Source organism: Euprymna scolopes, chromosome 11, assembly GCF_053919585.1.
Source record: "Euprymna scolopes isolate OS-2025 chromosome 11, ASM5391958v1, whole genome shotgun sequence".
In the NCBI taxonomy this organism is placed as follows: domain Eukaryota; kingdom Metazoa; phylum Mollusca; class Cephalopoda; order Sepiida; family Sepiolidae; genus Euprymna; species Euprymna scolopes.
In genome coordinates, this window is record NC_136492.1 from 147,279,273 (window position 1) to 147,294,694 (window position 15,422).

Here is a 15,422-nt window from a genome sequence, read left to right on the forward strand (position 1 = left end):
ATATTAAGTATTTTATGACTCCAGATGTTAATATTAAGTATTTTCTGATTCCAGATGTCAATAAAAAGTTTTTATGACTTCAGCTATCAATCTTAGGTCTTTGATTCTTTAATATAGTTTATATAATTTTCTTATTGGCCTAGACTGCAACCATATCCGAATTCCCTATCATAAGATATGTGCTCTCATCATATTTACAAGTTATTGAAAAAAATGAAACCATTGTTTTGAGTGAAAGTCAAGTAAAGCCACTGCTAAAAACTTCATGTCTAATAATCTTATGTAAGGTTTTAATCACCATAACTTTGCCTGTTGCTATTTATATCAATTCTATTAGTCTATATTTTATGTTTCTTTCTATACTCCTATCTTTCGTAATCTGTCCCTATTTATATCAGAATATATCTTCTATATACTTATATATATATATATACTTCTATTTTTTTTATATATATATATGCTTCTATTTTTTATAATATATTATTTTACCTGGCTAAGTCTATGGCTTTCTGTCTATCTTATACCTTGGTCTATAGTCTATCTTTTTTTAATCTATACACTTTTCTTGATCTATTCCTATCTATATAAATACGGCATAATCACGTTGACACACCAGTTATCAGATGGGTAACTATTAGGGAATATCAGGCGGTGTGTGTAGGAGGACGTCAACATCTCTCTGCAAGAACTTCAAAATCCTAATGTCCCCATCTGTCCTGATGGGGATATACATTCGATTTTTGAACTTGATATTCCCATAAAGGTTCCTCCTTTGGCAGAAGCCAATTCAACCGATTAGGATGAATGTTGCTGGCTTTTATTCCAATCTATTACAATATATTTGTATCTTTCTTAGTCAATACCCCTCTCTTTTATAATATATACTTTAACATTTATTTGACTATACTCCTAATTTTTTAGCTTTCATTTTTGCTAATTGATACTCGTATCTTTCTTAGTATACTCCTACGTATTTTATCATTATATATCTCTATATTTTCTCACTTTTAACAATCTGGAGAAGGATTAAGTTATCTTATTTACTAATAAATCTCCATAACATTACCTGTTACTATTTATATTATTTATCTGTACCAATCTATCTTCATAGTCTATACTCCTCTTTTTTTAATCGATTCCTATCTATCTTATTAGATTATACTCCTGTCCTGCTTTGTCTATGCTCCTATGTTTTATAATACCGTTTTTATCTTATCTTTATTCGATTATACTCTTATCTCCTTTGCCTATTGCGAGCTGTCTATATACTCCTATCTTTCTTAATAGGTTTCAAACTCTATTTCTATCTACCTTATTATTCCTAACTCCTCTCTTTAAGCTATTCATATCTATCTTATAAATCTATAATCTTATTTATCTCTCTTGGTTCATACTCTCTTAATTGTTTTTACTTTGATCTCCCTAACTCTATACTCCTATTATCATTTTCAGCTGATATATTTGGCATGGTTGATTGTTTATTTCTATAATTCTTACCTATCGCAACTTTTATCAGCCTGCTTGTCTATCTTCTCCAAAAAAAATTTCACATTGGTTGAATATTTTATTATTCGAGACACAACAATGAGCCGCTACTTTTGGAAGTTATTATGGTAACTTCCGGTTTGAAATCCGAATGTTTCTTATTTTAATTTATATTTTAACGGAAGTTGAAAACAATGAAGTTTATGTTTGTGAATTTAGTCAAAATATTTATTCATTTTATCGATTTGATGCAAACAATGAAGACTATATAAAAATGTAAAACTAATTTCAAAATAAATTTCCTAACATTTTAAGAATTTTTTTTTATAAGTTTAGAGAATCAGTTGTGTTTGAAATGAATCTGTTAATTCCGAGAGACAGGTTTTCATTAATTTTATTTTATTGACTAGCATGGGGCGCCAGCGTTGCCCGGTTGTAAAAGATGCTTAAATATGACATTTTAATTCATGCAGACTTCCTATTTATTATTACAGAGTCAATTATCTATAGATTATTTCATATTATATAGTACCTTATATATAATCGTGATTTCAAAATGAAAAAGAAATGATTTGATTACCATCAGTAAGAATGAAAACGTAACCGAAACCAAAATTTATAGCCATTGTCAGTTGGATAACAAATAGCTAAAGATAGATTAAGATTAACGTATATATATATATATATATATATATATATATATATATATATATATATATATATATATATATATATATATATATATATATATCATTCAACCACGGTAGTGGTTGAATATATGCTTAAGTCCGAAATTGAATGAATCGAGACACATTCAAACCCCCACCACTAATTCCGTTCGCAACCAAATTTCAAACAGTTCAGTAGAAAAAAAGTTACAACAAAATATGTGGGTTCACAAACAGGAGAGTAAGTACATACATAAGTGACTAACGCTTTTTTTTATTTTGCATAATTTTTTTTTGTATATAAATTTTTTTTACTGCGATTTTGCCAATATGACATGTTAGCGTAACGGTTAGAGTACCGGGGGTTGGTGGAAAGATTTTATAATTTACATAAAAATTAATAATTTTATTATATCATAATTAGGATCATTTAATTCATTTTTATGTAAATTATAAAATTATTAATTCCATCTACTAACTAACTAACTAATGAATTAATTTTATTCAAACAATTTTCACTACATAAATATATGCAAATAATAGGGGGGAAATAAGTTCAATCGACCGACTGACACCCTTTCCAACTCAACAATAAACAACAACATATGCAAATAATAAATAAAATATTTATCAATATTCAAATGTTATTTTTAGCGTCAATATTTTAAGTCTAAAAAATTCTTATTTTTTACTTTACTAGAATATCTTGTTCTTTACTTTTCCAGGTTGAATTTCTTGTCCTTTACTTTTCCAGGTTTAATAAAATCTTAAGAATACTACTTTTCATGTGCGCATTTTTCCATATAATATATATATTAGGTATATTTAGGCAACATATTTTCATCGTGTTATTAAAAAGCACGGAAATTTTCTATTTCACTATTTTTCTTTTTATCTTCTCCAATTTCTGAATAATTTTTATGCGTTTTTCTCCAAATTGTTTAGGTTGGATCCATAAGTATCTTTAATGTGCTCTTTCGATAGGAATATTTCCTTCATCCTCAGTCATATTGTGTTGTACAAATTATGCTTTTAATTATATATATAAATATTTTGTCACGGTCACGTGATGGCTTATTACGTATTAGGTGGGCGGACAATTTTTTTACACACACACACACACACACACACACACACACACACACACACACACACACACACACATATATATTTAAAGTTTAAAATCTACTACCCTTGGCATTTGAAAATATTTCGACTGTACTCGTAATTAACACTATTTATCTGTTTCTTTTTTGTCTTACGATATTAAATTAGAGTCAAAGAGATTGAGAGTTAGTCTTCACGACAACGCGTTTGTAGTATAGCCTATGTAATTAGTATTATATATATATATATATATATATATATATATATATATATATATATATAGGAATGATATGTAGTTTGCTTGAAGCATTGTGTGGGATAGGTATGTAGTAGAGATTTAGAAGTCTATCACAATGCGAGGAATGAAATATAGTCGTTGTTGATGAAAGGAGACGAACGCAATTGGCAATTTACAAATCAATAAGTACATACATTTATGTCTATATATACATATATTTATTCAGTTATTCGGTTTTGAAGGATAAAAGCAGGAGTGGGATGTGAGAGAGGAGGGGAGGGGGTGCGAGATGGTTCGCTCCTAGTCGGCTGCTGGGTGTTCAGGTTGGTGTTGAGGTTGTCAGGAATAGGAAGATAGGTGGGACGGGGGGCACTGATTTGACATTCCTTGGGAGTTGTTAATTTATTTATTTTCATAAAACTATAAGTGGTAATAGATGAAACATTTTTTCCATTTAATTCTTTATTGTTATTATTTATTAATTTATTTGTGTTTGCTGTTAGTGTTATTACGGTTTGAATGGGTGGGTTAGGGTTAGGGTTAGGGTTAGGGTTAGGGTATGCTTAAATCAAAGTTTTTTTTTTATATTAGTTTATGTTACTTCAGTTTACTATTTTTTTAATTATTTTTTTGTTTTTTATATATATTGCTGTTTTTACTTATTAAATTTTTTATTTCATTTTATTTTTATATATATAATTTATATGAGAGGGGGTTTGTAGTAAGGTGCTATCTGGACTGTGAGTTGGTGAATGAGCGGTGTGCAGTGGTGTACCTGTTCTAATGGGTTAGTTCCGATGAAGTACTCCACCGTCTAAACACCCTCCAACCACAACAACTAAAACAAGGTAAATACGCCTTTAGCCTCGATATAGTTGCCCTCTACACCACAGTACCTGCACACCCAGCAGTAGATCTTATCACCGACCACGTCTCCTCCTGCAACTTATACTGCTTCGGCCTCACTCCCTCAGACATCCACAAACTCTTACTTATAATAGTAGACAACACATACTTCACCTACCAACGCCAAACATACAGACAAATTACAGGACTGCCCATGGGTTCCAGCCTCTTAGGAATACTGGCCATCTCATACATGGACGGACTTGAACGCCAAGCCCTCAACACGTGAGATATGTCGATGATGTCCTAATCCTCACATCATCACGTGCCGATCCTGAGAACATCTATGCCATATTCTCTGATACCGACCCACACATAGAATTCACTATCGAACACCCCAGCGATGACGGATCCCTATCACTAAAATATCACTGCTAGATTTCAACCTAAAAATATCAGATGAAGGGACCGTCATTACTAAATTCTACCGAAATGCAGCCAACCGAAGTATATTTGTACACTACAAGTCGGACCTCCCTACTAAGGCCATTATCGGATATGCTAGGAATGAGATCATCCGCATCCAAAGCAAGTGCAGCAAGCCAAAAGACAAGACAGAATGCACAAAACAGTTCCACCAGGTCCTAGAGACCAGCGGATACGCCAGCACTGTCATTAACCACCTCTGGAACACGAGAAAACGTGTAAGAAGATTCCCCACCAATACCTGCTTCCTTAAAATGCCCCATCTCAGTGACAAGATCACTACGGCTATCTGCAGGGCTATCAGAAGAGAGGGTCTCAATATGCAACTAGCCCACTCTGGATCATCCCTTAGACAGAAACTCTCTAAATGCAAGCACAATGAGGACCCACCACCATGCACACTGGCAAATTGCCCCGTATATCCCGCAACCATCTGCCACCGCACACACGTAGTATACAGACTAGAATGCTCTGCCTTCAGAAAATTCTATGTGGCCAGAACCACGAGACACCTACACATAAGAATCAAGGAACACACACAAACACAAGCATCATCATTCCACAAACACCTCAACACCTGCAGAAACACCAATATGTCTATTAAAGTCGATATTTTAACCACAGAACGCAATATTGGGAATGTTCGCATAAAGGAATCATTACTAATATCCAAATTACGGCCAGAACTCAATAACAGACTGGAGCACGGATCTTCATTCATTATATAACTTTACATACGGCTTCCACCAAAGACTTACCATTACAACCCTAATCTATTAGAACAGGCACACAACTGCACACCGCTCATTCACCAACTCACAGTCTAGATAGGACCTTACTACAAGCCCCCTCTCATATAAATTATATATATAAAAAATAAAAGAAAAGAAATTTAATAAATAAGGAAAAACAACAATATATATAAAAATAAAAAACAATAAAAAAATAGTAAACTGAAGTAACATAAACCAATTTTTAAAAAAACCTTTGATTTAAGCTAAACCTACCTATTCAAACCGTAATAACACAAATAAAATTAATAAACAATAACAATAAAGAATTAAATGGAAAAGAAAATGTCCCATCTATTGCCACTTATAGTTTTATGAAAATAAATAAATTAACAACTCTCAAGGAATGTCAACCCAGTGCCCCCCCGTCCCACCTATCTTCCTATTCCTGACCGCCGCAACACCAGCCTAAACAACCAGCAGCGGACTGGGAGCAAACCATCCCCCACCTCTCTCACATCCTACTCCTACTTTTATCCTTCAAAAGCTAACCGGACACAACCTACTAGCGACTTACGTGACCTAGATACACAAAGTCATCTCACCTAATACATGTCAGCAGGAAAAATGAATAAAAATAAATAAATAATAATAATAATAAAGACACAAAATAGACAGAGAACATACAAAATTAAAAAAAGCTCATGCTAAAGCAACAAGTTATAAACTAAAAATAAATAAATAAATAAATAAAAAATATAAACATGTAAATTACCTAATCAGACCATACATAAATCCCCTCCTCACATTTGCTCCGAGGCCCCACACAGCTATCCAACTTCCTCTCCACTATCTAGCATGCTTTGAATCGATCTCTCACGTTTTTCCGAAATTAATAATGGATATTATCGAAGACATAACAAATAAGACATTTGTACCTAATACAACTGAATAAATATATGTATATATAGACATATATGTATGTACTTATTTATTTGTAAATTGCCACTTGCTTTCGTCTCCTTTCACGAACAACAATTATATTTCATTCTTCGCGTTGTGATAGCCTTCTAAATCTCTACTATATATATATATATATATATATATATATACATATATGCATGTATATAAGAAATTTTAAGTCGAATTATGCTTGTCAAGTCTTAATTTCTTTTAATTTTGACCCCTTAATAACTATTTTAAGCGAGTAAAGACCCATAAAGAAGAACAACAAAAATGCAGTCATTTGACTCACCTCACGTTGCTCTGCGATCTTCCATCTCGGACGAGATACAGTTTGAAAAATTAAAAACAGTCAGACAGACAAACAGTAATTTTTATAAAAGTAACAGAAGTACCCGTCGTTGACTGGGTTCAACAACAGCCTACAGAAAATGGACTGTGATTGATGAAAGTATGATAGGTTATGAAAAAGAGGGGGTTGTAAAGAGATAGGTCTTGATACTCAAAAATTTTACCCTAAGCAAAATATGATGAAAGTAAAGATAATTTTCGCGAAAATATATTTTTTATATCAACTTTGTTTCCATTCGTAGCCAAGAGTGACCAACAAAATGATGTTTCCTTACAAAGAGAAAATGTTATATATTTGATAATATAAAATATGCAAGAAATAAATGTTACCATAGTCAATAAAAGTTACTTTTATGGTAGAAAAGTTCATTGGTTTGTATTTTTAAGTAGTTTGTAAAATAATGTTGTTTTTTTTTAAGTAACGAACCGGTTTTTAAAAAAAATCAAAATGTCAGCGAATTTTAAATGGAGAGCCGCGTTTTCAATTTGAAGGAGGGGCACCTGAGCATTCTGTGTTAACAATGTAAGAGAGTTCCGTTAACGTAAGGAATATTTATAAACATATTTTAATGTTTTCCGTTATTTTGTGCTTGAGGAATATTCAATTATGGCATGTTTAGTTTATATAAAAAAAATTAATTTATGTAGTTATCGCCTCAAATTTCGTTTTAATTTCGGTTCGCTGAAATTATTTCAAGTAAAGAGCATTAAAAACTCTTTCAAAACAAAAAAAAACATGAACTGAACTTTTATTGACTATGGTAACATTGTATATTTATTTTTTCGGGAAGTCGTTTGTTAGCTTTTCTGCTAAACACTCTTACTAAATAATATCGACAAAATATCGACAAACAAAGAAACAAAAACAGTTTTGAAAAATAATGGAGCTTTACTTACTTTAGTAAAATAATCCGAAACAGACAAATGGGATATTAAAAAAGTAAGCACGCAATTACTTTAGTTTTTTAAAGCAAAGAATCGATATAAATATGAATAAGAAGAAAATGGCGCCATTTTCAAGCAGAACAGCTTCGTTTCAGTTTTACAGTATTGAACGGTGTAGTATTGCACCGTCGGATTCAGGGTTGTACTATTGTGTAAAGAACACGCAGAGAGGGCTGTAATCAACTGAATTCCTTCTAGTACACTTACAAAAAAAAAGCTTAAACAGATATATAAATAAAAATAAAAAGGTTATGTAAATGTTTTTAAAAAGACATATAATCACGTGAGCAGGATTTTTTCCTTCTTTTGACACGATAACAAGTAACATTCTTATTTTTTATTATTTATCTATTTATCTATTTGGAGGTGGAGAAGGAAAAAAACAGTCATCCAAAATTTGTGTCAAGAATTGTCTAAAGTTCCGACTTTTTTTTTTGCTTTCACTTTAATAACAACGTGAATTTATGAGGTGAATTTATTCGACACAATATGATTCAACTCAAAAAACAAAAACTAACGTAACTTCAGATTAAAGGTAAGGTGTTATTGTGGACGCTCACCCCTTTTGAAAAACCTTGTTAAACTTTGTGACATATTTACATTCTATGGAGATCAGGCGCGAACGAACACCCAATAATTTTATTATACCATATTCCTTCAAACTGAAACATAATTATCAAAGTATACTTACGCAAATTGATATGAAAAGTCTTTGTTAAAGTTTGTGCGATATTTCCATGGAGTACAGGCGCGAACGCAGACCACACAATTTTAATGAACCACTGTTCTGCCAGATCAAACATATCCATTCCTGATCCTTGATACATCTTCTATCATTATATGTAATCAGTATTTTAAAATAGTCAACCATATAGGAGCCTGTTCGTGACCAAACACACACACACACACACACACACACACACACACACACACACACACATATATAGACGTTCAGCTTTATATTATAGATTTACAGAATTGCAAAGTATGAGAGTTATTTATATGAATTGTTATTTATTTGTGTTTTGTGAACATTGTTTCACATTGTGTTTAAAGACTTTAGTTATTTTCCTCTGTTGGTGGCATAAAAAGAATGAGTCAATGTAGGAAGTGTGTGTGTACATGCTTGCTTTTATTTTGTCAGTGTGTGTGTGTGTGTGTGTGTGTGTGTGTGTGTGCATGCTTGCTTTCATTTTGTCAGTGTGTGAGTGTGTAGCATCGTATGTGAGGTGTGACGAGTGATCATTTGCAAGATGGAAAAGGCGCATACTCAGAATTGTGGGGTTTTATAAGAGTTAATTTGCATGTGTGGATGCTGTGTAGATGCAGGTTGAAGCCAAACAGCAATGTGTGACTTTGCCATAACTGACTGACATTACATTTTATGCATAAGATAAGATGGATTCGTCTGCATTGAAACTGTCAGTGATCATTCGTAAATGCAAGGAGTATCACTTTGCTCTGATGACACAAATATTTTCGGTATGCATGAAGTATGGAACTGGCAGGGAGATCATGGTTGTAATTTTTGAACACCGATTGATTATGGTCCCAGTGTGTTTCAATCTGGCAGTTATCATTGCAGGGCAATATGATCCAGCAGTTTGAGTGCACTTAGCAGATAATGACATTGTCTTCTGTAGTCAACAAAGCCAGAAAGTTCATGAGTGAATAGGGGATTCAATTCTAATAACGCTGCACTTATAGGCCAATTAGAAATGGTATTTTCATCAGACATTAAAACATAACTGTTTATGTAGACTGTATATTGGTGGTTGGTTGTTTTTGTTTTACGGCATATCAACCCTTTTTGGGTTATTTAATGCCGAATCCAAAGATTTTGAAGAAAAAGTTTTTTAATAGAATATATTTGTTGTTTTCACGTCGGTTTCTATTTAACCCATAGTTGGGACCCTAACAGGTACTACCACTCCGGGAGCAATGGTAATTAAAGGGTGGCTCCACACTCCCCAAAGCCCACAAGCTGGGGCCTCACCAGTGGATATAGTTTAAGGTCATATTCAGGATCCCCATTGAGGGACTTTTACCCTCTGCAGGGGGGCAGTTGGCGTATTCTAATGCCTCACTGACTGGGCCACTTTATATTGGTAAATTATGCGCGTGTCTCATCATTAATGCCTACAAATTTACTGCATCCAAATTCAAGTAAAAGGAATGTTGTCCTGGTACAAAAAGGGGGAAACAGTTGATAGAAAATTACATATGAATGATGCAAGTAAAAATTCAAAACAGTTGCTTTAGTATGTAGGACACAGATAACCACAACTCAGTTTGTTGAGCCGCAATTTTTCCGAAATAATTTTTTAGTTCGTAACATGAGTTGATAGACGTTTTCGTTTCTTTACTTTCTCAGCAAGTAATTATTAAAGCGTGTTGCGCCCTCTTTTTATACCGGCTTCTGAATTTTTTTATTATGTAAGCACCTCAAAAAGTATTTACTCTGGCAGAAAAATAATTTTTAGCCTGTAGAAGTATTATAGCCATCTTTCCTGATTTGTTATTTTTCTAATTTCTTTTTTTTTGTTGTTGAAGCCATCGTTTCTACAAAATCTAATTTTTATGTGTGTTGTATTCAGTCTATTGTTTTATAAGTTATAGGTTTTTGTCTACCTTAAACCCTACTCTTTGGAAAGGACAAACATTATTATAATAAAAACACATTTAACACTGCTCTTCTTGTTTGTCGTCTCAGTTTTCTCTTTCCTACAACTCCTTTCTCACAGAAGAGATGTTGCTAGGCTCTCTTTATTCTATTGTTATATCAAGGGAAAGTACTCAGTTGAGCTCCAATCATTGGTTCCTCATTGTGAGATTCACAACAGAAACTCATCTTCTACAACAACTGAAAAAGAATGTTGTTTCATGCTTTGCGCGTCTAGCATTAATTGGAATCTACATGAAAAGAGAAGACTACTCACACCTGAGAGTATCCTGTACCTCTACAAGGCCACCATTCGCCCATGTATGGAGTATTGTTGCCACATCTGGGCTGGTACATCTGGTATTAGCCTCTCCCGCTTGGATAACATCCAAAAAAGTTTTCAATCTAATAGGTCCCACTTTGTCAGTTGATAAAGTGGGACCTATTAGAATGAAAGCTCCAGCCCCTGTCCCATCATGGACCTGTTTTACAAATATTTTAATCGAATGTGTTCTGATGAACTCGTTGCACAGTGCCCCCTCGACCTACATATCTCCAACAAACTGCTTGGCAACAAAATCTCACCCCTTCAATGTTCCGGTCCTTAAATTCCAGAAAGCTCCAATAGTTTGTTCCCTCGAACAGCTAGACTTTGGAATTCTCTTCCTGCTGCCTGTTTCCCTTACTATACTGATATGCAGAAGATTAAATGTAACGTAAATCAACATGTTGTTAATCTTTCCTAGGCATAGTCCCAAATAGTAGTCACTTACATCCAAGCGATATGCACTGTGTGGGATGAAAGTGAGTAAAAAGAAAATAATAATTTCTGCATATTTTCATTTGTTGTCACATGAGTGGAAAGACTGCTTCCCTTCTGATTACAATCTGGTCATCTTCAAATCCAATGTCAACAAATTCTTGTCCTAAACCACCCCATAAGTAATTAAATACAGTTCATATGATTGATCAGTGTGAGTACTCCCATAGTGTTTGCAATGTTTTGGCTGACAATTATTACCATCTTTTTAACTCTTATCCTGGAGTGGCTCTTGGCCTTGATAAGTAATGACCTATAATAAAATATATCATCCGAACGTATGGGAATATTCTCTCAACTGATTCAGTACTCTATCCGAAAATACCCGCATTTTCACATAGATGGTCCCTCGCAACAAGCATTGTGCTTTTTTTCTGATTTCACATTTTATTGCAGCCACAAAATTATAAATTTTCTTCACTGGAAATTATTTTTATTTTACTGCACTTTTTAGAATAAGGGTCGCATTTCCAACATTTCTTTGTAAGAATTTGTACTGCGTTTACAATTGTCACTCTCTTGATTACAAATGAAATATTGTTAATTTTTGTGACCTTCACCTTTCTTGTTGACATATTATAGTACTCCGTTGGTTAAAGCATCAATTCAGCAGCGAAAATCACTTTCAGGCTACTTGACATTGATTAAGATCAAGATGTTATTATTATTATTATTATTATTATTATTATTATTATTATTATTATTATTATTATTATTATAATAATAATAATAATAATAATAATAATGATGATGATGATGATGATAATAATAATAATAATGATAATAATTAAGGAAAGAATCGAAGCAGAAAGTTGGCAAGAATTAAACTTCATGGTCAGTTTGAGCAAGATACTAACGCACTAAAATGTTAGGACACTTGAAATTTTCTTTCTAAGTGTAACTTGAAAAAAGAGACAGAAAATCTTATATTTGCCGCTCAGGAGAAAGTATATAATAATATATATAAGCATTAAATACTAATACTATCAATTGAAACATCTTTTGGAAGGGCTATTCTGAGTAATGCAGAATGTATAGTGTAACTCTTGAAACACATGTTCTACACTTTCCCCAAAAGAGTACAAAAATCGCCATGACAAAGTATGTGCTAATTTGCATTTGAGTTTGTACCGAAAGTTTAGAATCAAAGTGAAGGATAAGTGGTTCCAGCATCACCCAGAAGCGGTAGCTGAAAATGAGGAAATAAAGAATCTCTGTAATGTCATGGTCCAGTGTGACCGAGAGATGACTCAGAGGAAACCGAATATTGTAGTTGTGAAAAAGAAAATGAATGCCAATTTATTAATGTGGCTTGCCCAAACGACATCAACTTAACAGGCAAAAAGAATGAGAAACTACGGAACTATCAGAAAATGAGGGTGGAGATTGCTAGATTGTGGAATAAGAAACTTCAATAGTGCCAATCATCAGAGATGTGGTTGGCTCAATTCCAGATTATTTTGAGAAACAGTTGAACTCCTTGGAAATCAAGTACAAAATCACCGTACTCCAGAAGTCAGTTCTACTTAGCACAGCAAACATCCTATGCCAGGTGTTTTTCATCTAATTGACTCTGTGCCTATGCTCATTAGCTTTGGTGTAAAAGTCCATTCTTGACTGAAAAAAAATGGTGTAAAACATCACAACACTGTTAGGTTAACAAACATAATAATAATAATAATAATAATAATAATAATTGTATGTTACCCCCCCCTCTAAAAATGTAGTATCTGTATCAACTGGCACCACACAGAATAGTAGTTAAAGATCATGGAGGATGGAAAGCCAAGGAGAGAAAGCACAAACCAAATTTCCACTGGATGAGTTTGAAGCGAACTGGAACCTTGGCAAGACTTATTGCCACCCAAATTTCAAGTGAAGGCCAATAGTCTGCGCCAGCAAAAAATCAATGGTAAATAGCTGTTGCGATGATGCAAATTCATTTGCAAAGTTTATTGAAAGAGGTGGAGAATACTGGGGAGACTTGTCACCTAGACTCCAGGTAACACCACAGGTTGTTGACGGAGAGAAACCTTTGATGATGGACTGTGTGAAAACTAGCGAGTACTACTACTACTACTACTACTACTACTACTACTACAATAATAATAATAATAATAATAATAATTGTCATATAGTTAAAAATGTGTGCCCGGATAATATTGAACAGGTTGGGGGGTGCTATCAGGGAATAATTGATTAAGTCCGAACAAGACTATGCTGTAAAGAGGAGATACGTTCGGAACGATTTGCATTTGATTCATGAGATCATAAAGAAGACAGAAAAGGACACAAAAGTCACGTTAATCAATTGTGATCAGTGTTCTATCAAGCGCCGCTTTATATCCTTGTTTTACAGACGAACCATTTAAACCAAACTTTTGCAAATGGATCTGCATTCTGTATCACTTATTAACTAAGTGGAAGTAATACTAGAAAACATCTATAATATTTTGCGCTTTCTATGCTGGTGTTTCACGGTTGTCAGCTGTCGCCCGTAATTTATGTTCGTGTGTTGAAGTTGCTATTTTGTAAGCTAACAGAACAGGGTGAAAAGTTCCTACCTGGAGGCACGCAACCTATAGTTTCCACATGATATCATTCTTTTGCATGCTTTGAAGTTCTTGGAGCAGTTGTGTTGCAAAATGATTATGGAGCGAAAATCAACCATAGAAAGTTGATTAGCGTGTAATTGGGTGGCTGGTGGTAAGGCTTCGATTTCAGCAGTTTTCTACAAGACCGCTGGTTAACTTTGAATACTGTTAGAAATTAATTTCAACTTAATTTTCAAAAAATCAATTACTTAGGTACTTACTTTAAAGCAATCTTCCTTTCTGTTTAAACCATAGTTGGGACCCTAATAGGTACTACCACTCCAGATCAGAGTGGACCTGGGAGCAATGACAATTTAAGGGTGACTCCACACTCCCCAAAGCCCGCAAGCTTGGGCCTCGTCATCAGATATAGTTTAAGGTTATATTCAGGACCCCTAATATTTTAATGTCCAATGCAATATTCCATTACTCTAATTCTATGCTTACTCTAGACTTATGTAAAAAAAAACTACTGCGCTTTAATAAAATTAATCTTGAAGTCTCTAATATTGCTATAATTGTAAGCAAAGAATGTAAAAATTTAAATAAAATATATTGTAATTTTTGTTTTTTGGGTTCATATATGGAATTTGTTTTGTTTTTTATCTGTATTTTTGGTGTTAGTACAGTATATTGTGTTTTTTCTTTAAGATATAATTACTCTTTCCCTTTCCACACATGCTAATATTGCTTGATATCCAACAGAAGTTTATTGCAGCGGAAGTTATTGATTCTTTTTAAGTTGTATAATTAATCGAGTGTTCATATTTCTCATGAGAGAATCTGGAGTTTGTAACTAGTATTAATTTATTTGACGTTTTTGATCAGATGAAATGATTAGGATATTAACATTGTAATTTGATACAAACATTGGCAGTCGTTTTATATATTTTCTACTGCAACAGGTAAAGTAACGTTTTAATTGTTTACTTTAATTAATTATTTTGAAAATCTAAATATTTAAAAATGATTTCTTTGTTACAATAAAAATAATTATGAGCTCAATATTCTTTAAATAAATGAAACAAGTGTCACTTTAAGTCCATAAAGAAGACGTAATTGTATTTATTAGCTTTGTGGCCGATTTGTGAACAGTTTACTTGGAAATAGGACATTTCTAAATTTTTGATATCTCTTTTTCATGTTTCCAGTGCATCATTAAATCTATCCAAGTATTTGCATGTGACGTCAGAATATTTTTTATTTCTTGAGATTCATCTTAAAATGTAATTAAGTTTATTTTGTTCGTTGAGAATTTTGCTAAATACAAGTATAATGATAATGTTTGTTTCAGTTTTTGGCACCCTATAAAAGTTTTGATCTCACAATTGTTTTGTAGAATCTGACATGAGATTTATTATCAGTTTGTTAATTAGTTGATGCAGATTAATTGCTTTGTTACATTTTTGTCTAATATAAGGAAATAGTAGGGCTACCCAACATTACCCGGTGCAAAAGTGTAACATAGCGTTTTATCATTCTCATCCACTTCCCCTTCCAAACAGGTATAATACTTGATTTAGCAA

General features: G+C 33.1%; 1 protein-coding gene across 4 annotated transcripts in view; it reads left to right on the forward strand.

Moving 5' to 3' along the window:
* The window catches only part of LOC145288103 (popeye domain-containing protein 3-like), a 221,224-nt gene that overhangs the window by 191,309 nt on the left and 14,493 nt on the right, over positions 1-15,422 (forward strand). The gene's annotated exons all lie outside the window — the stretch shown is intronic.